The sequence below is a fragment of the Podarcis liolepis genome (assembly GCF_965112155.1).
Source record: "Podarcis liolepis genome assembly, chromosome: 3".
Taxonomy (NCBI): Eukaryota; Metazoa; Chordata; class Lepidosauria; order Squamata; family Lacertidae; genus Podarcis; species Podarcis liolepis.
In genome coordinates this window covers 33960872-33970516 of record NC_139557.1, presented here as the reverse complement: position 1 = coordinate 33970516, position 9645 = coordinate 33960872, and the positions used below count along the sequence as shown (strand labels likewise).

Sequence of the window (9645 nt, the reverse complement as noted above, 5' to 3'; positions counted from 1 at the left end):
GCTCTGGGCCCATTGTATGCTGGAGGCTGCCCCTCTTATCTCACATATTACAAGCCTAGTCCTTCCCAGCGAAACCATGTGGTGAGGGGTTTGTAAACAGCTGGCAGACTTGCTTTCAACCGTCGGGCAGCCAGAACTATATGACAATCTAAGGGGGTCAATATTGACAATCGGCATTCTATTCACTGGTCACATCTTCCCTTTCATTGAAATGTTGACTAGACGTCATGTGGCCCCCGAGCCATCTGAAGGCAGCCCTGTATAGGGAAGGGGTTTTTATGTTTAATTAGGGTTGCCATATTTCAAAAACTGAAAATCTGGACAGAAAAGTTCTTTACCTTTTTTTTTTTTTTTTTTTGCAAAACCGGACGTTTTTGGGCTGATTTTGAAGATTTTTGCCCAGGCGCTGCTTGCAGCTTCAGCATCTCCATTAAATTCCTGACATTTGCAACCCTAAGTTTTAGTATGTTTTATATATGTTGGAAGTCGCCCAGAGTGGTTGGGGCTACCCAGCCAGATGGCTGGGGTATTATTATTATTATTATTATTATTATTATTATTATTATTATTATTATTATTATTAATATTATTATTATTGAATAGGACTCCCTATTTGCATCAGAGAAATGTTGGAGGGTATAAAATGCGCACATGGGTGGTGCCAAAATGGGTCTTTGTCCTGGGTGAAATAAAGCCTAGTTTTGGCCCTGCTTTGTGTGGTGAACCACCCCGAGCCCCACGGGTATAGGGCGGTATACAAATTTAATGTGGGGGATGCTGTGGTCTAAACCACTGAGCCTCTTGGGCTTGCTGGTGGATAGGTCAGCGGGTCGAATCCCCTGTGACGGTGGTGAGCTCCCATTGCTTTGTCCCAGCTCCTGCCAACCTAGCAGTTCAAAAGCACATCAGCACAAGTAGACAAATAGGTACCACTGTGGCAGGAAGGTAAACGGCGTTTCCGTGCACTCTGGCACCGTCAGGTATCCCGTTGCACCAGAAGCGGTTTAGTCGTGCTGTCCACATGACCCGGAAAGCTGTCTGTGAACAAACACTGGCTGAGCGCTGCACCTTTGACTGGACTTAGTCCGGGGGTCCTTTACCTTTACCTACCTACACATTTAATAAATTGAATGTTAATTAAATTAATCCCATGGAGTTCGCCGCCTTGCGCCTTTCTGTTGCCAAGAAATCCGGACACCAGGTGGGGGAGGGGGTGTTAGCTGTCCGTATTTGTGCGTGAGGGAGTGAGAGTGAGAGAACGGAAACATCGCCTGCCGAGGAGGAGAAGCCCACTCTGCCTTGGCAACGGGCTGCGGCGGCGCTCCATCGCTGACAGGCAATCCGGAGCGCCTCCCCTCGCCGACGAGCGCGCCGGAGGACGAGGAGAAGCGGCTCGCGGGGAGTGTCCCGCCCGCCTCTCCTCCCTCTTTCGGCCGCCTCCTCTTCCCTTTTCTCCCTGGCGGAGCTGGGTGGGCTCCTCTTTCCGAGGAGCCTGGCTGGGCACGGCTGCTGAGTGCTCCGCTGACTGCTGCGGTGTCGTGGAGGAGCGCGGAAAGCGCCAGGAGCCGGTGAGGGCGCGCGGGGCGCACAGCGCAGCGAGGTTTGGCGCGGGGAGGCGCACCCGGAGCCACCGCTTTCCGGACTGGGAATCAAGCGCTGCGTTGGATGGAAGGAAGGGAGGAAGAAAGGGAGGGAGGGAGGAAGGAAGGAAGGGGCCCGGCCTGCGGCGGAGCTGCGCTGGAAGGCGGGCTGAGGGGAGCGCGCACTGGGGTGCCACCGGCCAGCAGGGTAGCTCTTGCCTCGAGCGGGGTTTGGGCATCTCCCAACGTCTCTCCCTTTCCTCCCGGGCTTGTTTTTGTTTCTATCCTTTTTCGCCTTGCTCGTTCCTTCTCTGGGATCGTAGGAACTAAGTCCTAGGGGCCGAGGGCCCTTTGCCCCCCCCATAAAATTTGGGTCCCCAAATGGTGTGGGTAGTGCTCCCCGTCATGTGATCGATGGCGCGATGTTTCCTTCCATTTTTTATTCAAGTTGGCACCCCGGGGGTTATTTAGTTGCCCCGCGCCCCGCCCGTGAATCCCAAGCGCGACCGTGTTTACTCGCGAGTAAGCCCCCATTGCGTTCCTCCAAAACGAAACGCGCGCAGGGCGGTGGGGGGTTGCTGAGCCCGGGTGGCGAAAGGCACCTGCTGCCGCGTCTCCTTCCTTCCTCCGTGACCTCGGCTTGAACTGTGATTTGGACGGAAGGCTTGCTAAAGGGATTAAAGAGATGGCGATGCCTTCTCACGTGCCTTTCCGGCAACCCACCCGCTCCTAGTTTTAAGCCAAGTTCCTGCGTTGCAGGGGGTTGGACTAGGTGAGCCATAGGACTCTTCCAGCTCTACAATTCTATGAGTCTATGATATGGGACTGGGGGTCCATGCCTGTTGTGGATCTTGGGGAAGACGGACTTAAAGTGTTTTGCCTCTGATACTCCTTCCTTACCACCCCCCACCCTGTTGAGGGTGGATTGGCCTTTTATCGGTTAAAATCTGGTTTCTGTTCTGCCTGGTTCTCTCCCCTCATGTGCAGCATAGGATGCCCTCTTGCTGGTATCGATTCTCATTTTTGTTATCCTTCTCACCGCGACATAAGGAGGTCATATATCGGTTGGATAGCTTTTTTGACGGCATCTGATTGTGTGGACTGGTGGTATCCAGCAGCTTTGACCCTGCTGATGTTCTTTGTGGAGATATTTCAGGCCTGGCAAAATAAATAAATAAACGGCATGCATTTGAAACTGCGTTCAGATCATTGCAATCAAGCTATGGTTGTTGGCCACCCAATGCGTCTCTTTCTGTGTGCAGTCAGTTGAATAGCACTCTTTTGAGTGGCAGCCATGTGGCTCCTGTGTTAACCCCGCGTAATGATGCCACCAAACTCTGGGGAGGACCTACCATGGAAAAGGGGTGGATTGCATAGGTGTTCATAAATGTCTTTGCTTAGAAATTATGTAAACAAAGATAAAACATAGCTGAAATCCACGAACCCGTCAAAAACAAATATATATAAAACCATCATCGTGAAGAAACAAATAGCAAATCAGTGGAAAAAACTGAAGCCAATTTAGGTAGCTAAATGCGTGTGTTCCTGAACCTGCTTCCCAAACAGCAAAGTGTTCGTCAGCAGGTGCCTAAAGCAATATCGTGAGGGGCAGTAGGTAAGAGAGAATGCCAAGGTAACACAAAAGGAATGGACGTACAAAGCTTGGGGAAGAAGAACCAGTTCTTGTATTTAGGAAGGGCGAATAGTGCAGTCCTCTCAGAATGAGTACATGGTACAGTCCTCTCAGGAAGATGTTCCATCTGTATTCTGATGACAGACCTGCCGTCTGCCGGAATGAGTATTCTTGAAACACTCATTGGGAAAAGATAAATACAGCTTGAGCATTAACACAAAGAAAAGTATTTGTTGAGGGTGAGGATAAAAAAAATAGATAGCAGTTTGAAAATGGTCAAAAGTGCACCTTGCGTCCAGAGCAAGGGACTTGCAGCTCACATCAGCACCAGCCAGCATGCCTAGTGGTCAGAGATGTTCCAAGTCTTAGTCCAACTGCATCTGAAAGGCCACTTGTGGTAAATCCATGATTCCTGATACATTTTTGTTTCTACTTTAAATCAGCTGCAGGGGTGTGTGCATGCAAGTTCAGTTTGGACGGTGGTGGCTGGCGAGGAGGCGGAGCTTTGTTTCTGTCATCCAAACCTTTCCCCGCCTGGAGCTGGTTGGAACCGCCTTGTATTCTGTACCAACAGCACTGCTCCAACTCAGCTGCAAGATTGGATACTGTGATTGGGCCTACTTCACATGACATTTTTTAATGCATATGGAAAGATCTAGGTCAGGCATCCCCAACCTGCCGCCCTCCAGATGTTTTGGCCTACAACTCCCATGATCCCTAGCTAACAAGACCAGTGGTCAGGGATGGTGGGAATTGTAGTCCAAAACATCTGGAGGGCTGAACGTTGGGGATGCCTGATCTAGGTATAAGTTGAATATTTGCACTTGCTGTACATTTTGTGCCCCCCCCCCATTCTCAGTTTTGGAATTCGGATGTTTTGCACGTGAAATTAAGCTGCACACAGTAGATGGTTTCTTGAGCTTGCCGGTTGAATTGGGAAAGGGTGTGTTTGTGTACATAGCGATTTGTGTTAACTTTCAGTGGTTCTGTCCTCTATTCAAAGTGTTGGTCAGGTTTTGGATGAGAGCAGTGTATGGCTGTCATTACACTAAGGCTGTAGCAAAAATTTCAGAAGCACCTGAAACTACTGTGTAGGCTTGTATGCACGACACATTTCCCATTGCTCTTGCTCACTGTATGGAGCAAATTGCCACTAATTACAGCATTACTCCAAATTATGGCTATGTTTTAGAAGCTCCGATGGATTTAAAAGCGTTTTCTGAAAATTATTTTTAGAAAGACGGAAGCTGGCAGAGTTAATTCTGCCTCCATATAACCTGCATTCTCCCTTTTAGTCATGCGGGTTAAAATCGCCTTAGCTTTCAAAACAAGGTTTGATTCGGCAGTTAAGACTTCACAGAAGTTTTCAAATACAAAAAGAGGCTGCCCCCCCCCCAAGGAAGGGGTGTCATGAGCTGGTAATGTGCCTGGGATCCTTCCTAATGGTTGCTATTTATTTGGGTCATGGTATTGCTTTGCGGTGCCAACAAGGGCTCTTGTGTTCCAGGATCTTCATTAATATATTGGCAAAGCGCTGGAAAAATCCATTTCCCAGACAGCTTACTGTCTTGTGTCAGGCCATACTAGAGGGACAAGGCAAACAGAGAATGGTCGAGCAATGCAATCAAATCCTGCACAATTAGAATCGCTTCACTTTAAAAGAGAGTCATTGCCAGCTTCAAGCACTGGGTCTTCTTTCCTCTTGTGTCCTCAGTAGGAGGACCCAAACTCTTGTTGGGTGTGTCGACTTTCAGTTTTCTTCATGTATATGGATTCTGTTCATGTTATATGGATCTCGTGTGCTTCAGTAAGATTTCAGTATTTTTGCTGTGTTTCACTTTCCTCCTGGAAGGAGGAGAAATCTCACTAGCTGTGTACTGTACCCACTTTTCTTTAAAAATGTACAGCTGTATCTTAGTCTGACTCCTAGTCCCCCCCCCTCTCTCTTTGGGCAGCTGTTAGAATTTAGCTGTGGGCACAAACCAACCTCTCCTTGTCCTGAAGCACAACGGTGGGCAGCGATTCGCAGGGAGGAATCTTGACTTCCAGCTGTTTAGCAAGAGCAGCAACAAAATGGCACGTATAGTATACATGTGATTAGCTCTGTTCTGCTAGTACCCCATATTCCTGCCCTTACATTTATATATTTTATACTGGACTGTCGTCGTACTTGAACAGTGGCGTAGCGTGGGTTGTCAGCACCTGGGGCAAGGCAAGTAGTTTGCGCCCCCTAACCTGTGGATTTGCGCCCCCTAACCCATGGATTTGCGCCCCCTAACCCGTGGATTTGCCTAACCCCCCGATGTTGCGCCTGGTGCGGCCGGCCCCCCCTGCACCCCCCACGCTACGCCACTGTACTTGAAGTTGACTTTTAGCATTATTTTTCTAATTGCCCAAGTTAGTTTTACGCATCCCACTCCCGTGTTGTTAAGAGAGTGCTTTTCTGTGTACCCCCCATTGTTGTACAGTGAGAATAAGTGTGAGTGCAAAAAATCACCTCTGCATGGAGCCACATGTAAAAAAGGAAAATAACATTTCCTATTTTTGTGTCTCCTTTTTTTGTGTCGCTCCCTGCCCCTTTCCCCTTTTTCACATGCTCCCACCTTCTTCCTCAGAAACAAAAGTTGGTGGTAAACCCCTCCCACCTGCTGCAGAAAAAAAGCTGTTAATACATTTCACACCAGCGTGTCTCTTTTTACATACACCTTTGGTGTCATAGCAGGAGAAAGACAAACCCCCTCATGAACTTGTTAACCTCATACTCTCCTTCCCTGTGTTACTATGAAATTCCATTTTGTGTTTCCTTTTGTGATGGGCTACACTTGTGTCAGGGACGCGGGTGGCGCTGTGGGTAAAACCTCAGCACCTAGGACTTGCCGATCGTCAGGTCGGCGGTTCAAATCCCCGCAGCGGGGTGCGCTCCCGTTGCCCGGTCCCAGCGCCTGCCAACCTAGCAGTTCGAAAGCACCCCCGGGTGCAAGTAGATAAATAGGGACCGCTTACTAACGGGAAGGTAAACGGCATTTCCGTGTGCTGTGCTGGCTCGCCAGATGCAGCTTGTCACGCTGGCCACGTGACCCGGAAGTGTCTTCGGACAGCGCTGGCCCCCGGCCTCTTAAGTGAGATGGGCGCACAACCCCAGAGTCGGACACGACTGGCCCCTACGGGCAGGGGTACCTTTACCTTTACCTTTACACTTGTGTCTCTGAAGTATAAAACAGGTCAGGTCAAAATAAAATTTCTCTCATGTGTTTACCCTGTGATTCTTGTTTAGCTTAAGTAAATCGAGGTTTGTAAACTTGGCCTAACATTAAGAACTGCATTCTCCAAGATTAAAAAGTAATTTTTAGAAAGCCACATTTTCCCTGTTCTTTGGGCTCTGTTTTCACTTTTCTGCATGCATAACATGCACACAGTTTCAGAAATACCCAATTGTTTTGCTCACTTGCACTGCCATTCAGATAATGACTGGCGCGGCTGTCTATGTTAATTGTTGACCATGTGAAAGCAGAGGATCATGGGCACAAACCGCTCCATAGGCAATTGTGGGCAAGTCCTGCCAGTCCTGGTAGTATTCATTGTATTTTTCATAGAAACATATAATTTGTAGAGTTGGAAGGTACTCCAAGAGTCATTGAGTCCAACCCCCTGCAATGCAGGAATCTCAGCTAAAGCATCCATGACAGGTGTCCATCCAACCTCTGCTTAGAAACCTCCCAGGAAGGAGAGTCCACATCTCCTGAGGGAGAGCGTTCTACTGACCATCAGCTCTTACCGTCAGAAAGTTTTTCCTGATGTTTAGTCGGAATCTTCTTTCTTGTAACTTGAAGCCATTGGTTCGAGTCCTACCTTCCAGAGCAGAAGAAAACAAGCTTGCTCCATCTTCCCAGCCTTTGAGATATTTGAAGATGGCTATCACCTCTCCTCTCAGTCTACTCTTTACCAGGCTGAACATAGGAAATTCCCTCAACTGTTCCTATACCAGCTGCACTGGCTCCCGGTGGAGTGCAGGATCAGGTTTAAGGTGCTGGTTTAAAGCCCTATACGGCCTAGGACCTTCGTACCTACGGGACCGCCTCTCCTGGTTCGTCCTACGGAGGACCTTACGGTCTTCAAACAAAAGCATCTTGGAGGTCCCGGACCACAAGGAGGTTAGGCTGGCCTCAACCAGAGCTAGGGCTTTTTCGGCTGTGGCTCTGATCTGGTGGAACGCTCTGTCACAAAAGACTAGGGCCCTGTGGGACTTGACATCTTTCCGCAGGGCCTGCAAGACAGAGCTGTTCCACCAGGCCTTTGGCCAGGGCACAGCCTGACTCCCTCCTTTGGTAATCCTCACTGAACTCTGGCCCAATGGTTGCTATTAATTTGGTTTGAACTGTATAATGAATTGATTTTAGACTGGTGTATTATTTTACTGTTGTTAGCCGCTCTGAGCCCGGCTTTGGCTAGGGAGGGCGGGATATAAATAAAATTTATTATTATTGTTGTTGCTATTGTTATTATTAGGCTTGGTTTCCAGACCCTTGGTCCTCATGGTTGCCCTCCTCTGCACACGTTCCAGCTTGTCAACCCCCTTCTTAAACTGTGGTGCCCAGAATTGGACACAGCACTCCAAGTGTGATCTGACCAAGGCAGAATTGAGTTACTTCCCTTGATCCGGACACTAGAATCCTGTTGATGCAGCCTAGAATAGCCTTAGCTTCATTTGCTGTTGCATCACACTGTCAATGTGGTTTACATAATAGGTGTGCTTTAAATATTTGGGCTGAATCTGACTTGCAGTGGCCCTACTCATTTGCAGTTGCTGAGCTGGTACGAAGTCTCCTAGCATCTCTTGTAGGAGAGGACCTCTGCTGTGTGAACTCCGCCCTTGAAGGCTTCTCACACACAGGCAGGCACCATTTGGTCTTTTAAAGCCTTGCCAATGCCTCATTATGACATCATGGCACTGGGTGGGTGCAGCTGGTCACTGAAACCCTGAATATTAAAAAGAAAATGATGGAGGGTTTGGTTTTTGACTTCCATGGAACAAATTTATCCTCCAAACTTGTGGTCAGTTGTGTGCAAAAAAAAATCCATGTTGTAATTTTTACTGAGACTTTCGCTGCTTTTGCTCCTTCTTTCCCATCTGCCTTTTGTAAATCACATTTCTCTGCCACTTGCTTGAATTTGCCTACTTATGGTAGAATATAAGAATTATTTGGAGCCCTGTTTGAAGAGGCTTACCCAATGGTTATTAGCGCAGTAGCTGAGCCAGGATGGATTGAGGTGTGTTCAGAGGGACAAGACGCACCTAAAACGTGGCTTTCCTGCTGCCAGGCTCTGTGCTCAAAATATATTTTCTCCAAATTTGCATGCTTGCAAAACCGTATGTTCTGTTACCCAAATGTTATGCAAAGTGGTTGCTAAAAATAAATATTCAGAGAACCAGGCTACACAGTACATAAACGTGGTTTTCCTTGCATCTTAATATTGTGCTTGTTTTTTTTAAGGTGTGGATGAACAACTAGCCTGAGAAGAGTAGCTCTTTTTTTAAGGTGCGGATGAACAACTAGCTCTTTTTATCAATCACAATCTGCATTCGCATCTAAATATTCAGCTGCCATTGTTGATGCAAATAATGAATAGTTGAAGGCAAGTGATTCTTTTGGAAACTCTGGATGAAAAAAGCACCACCGCAAAAACCAATTCTTTATACTGATACATACTGATAATCAGTTTCCTTTTTCACATCTTTTCGTTTCCCTTGCTTTGGTTTCTCTCTTGCAGGCATTTGCGTGCTTGCCATCTTGCTGATCAAAGTTATCAGTGCCTCTTTTAATGTGACCCAATTTCTTCCATGATTTCCACTCTCTCTGATGAACTTAGGGCCATTACATTAATCATACTTGGTATAACTGTTGGATGTTAAAGGTAAAGGGATCCCTGACCATTAGGTCCAGTCGTGACAGACTCTGGGGTTGCGGTGCTCATCTCGCTTTACTGGCCGAGGGAGCCGGCGTTTGTCCGCAGACAGCTTCTGGGTCATGTGGCCAGCATGACTAAGCCGCGTCTGGTGAACCAGAGCAGCGCACGGAAACGCCGTTTACCTTTCCGCCAGAGCGGTACCTATTTATCTACTTGCACTTGGACGTGCTTTCGAACTGCTAGGTTGGCAGAAGCTGGGACTGAGCAACGGGAGCTCACCCTGTCGTGGGGATTTGAACCGCCAAGCTTCTGATCGGCAAGTCCTAGGATCTGTGGTTTAACCCACAGCGCCACCCGCGTCTCTAACTGTTGGATGTTGCACCACTCTTATTAATAAGAGTATAGGTTCAAGTGAATTGTGGCCATTGGCCAAATTTGCTGGTGCTGATGGGAGTTGTAGTTCAGCAACATCTGGAGGGTCAAAGCTTCCCCATACCTGTTCTACGGCAAATGTAGAAAGCATAT

The 9645-nt window shown here is 47.9% G+C and overlaps 1 protein-coding gene across 1 annotated transcript in view; it reads left to right on the top strand.

Moving 5' to 3' along the window:
• Positions 1–1306: 1306 nt before the first annotated feature.
• CYRIA (CYFIP related Rac1 interactor A) overlaps positions 1307–9645 on the top strand; it is a 64682-nt gene continuing 56343 nt past the window's right edge. The window contains 1 exon segment of the mRNA XM_083495729.1: positions 1307–1568. The gene's annotated coding sequence lies outside the window, so the exon portion shown is untranslated.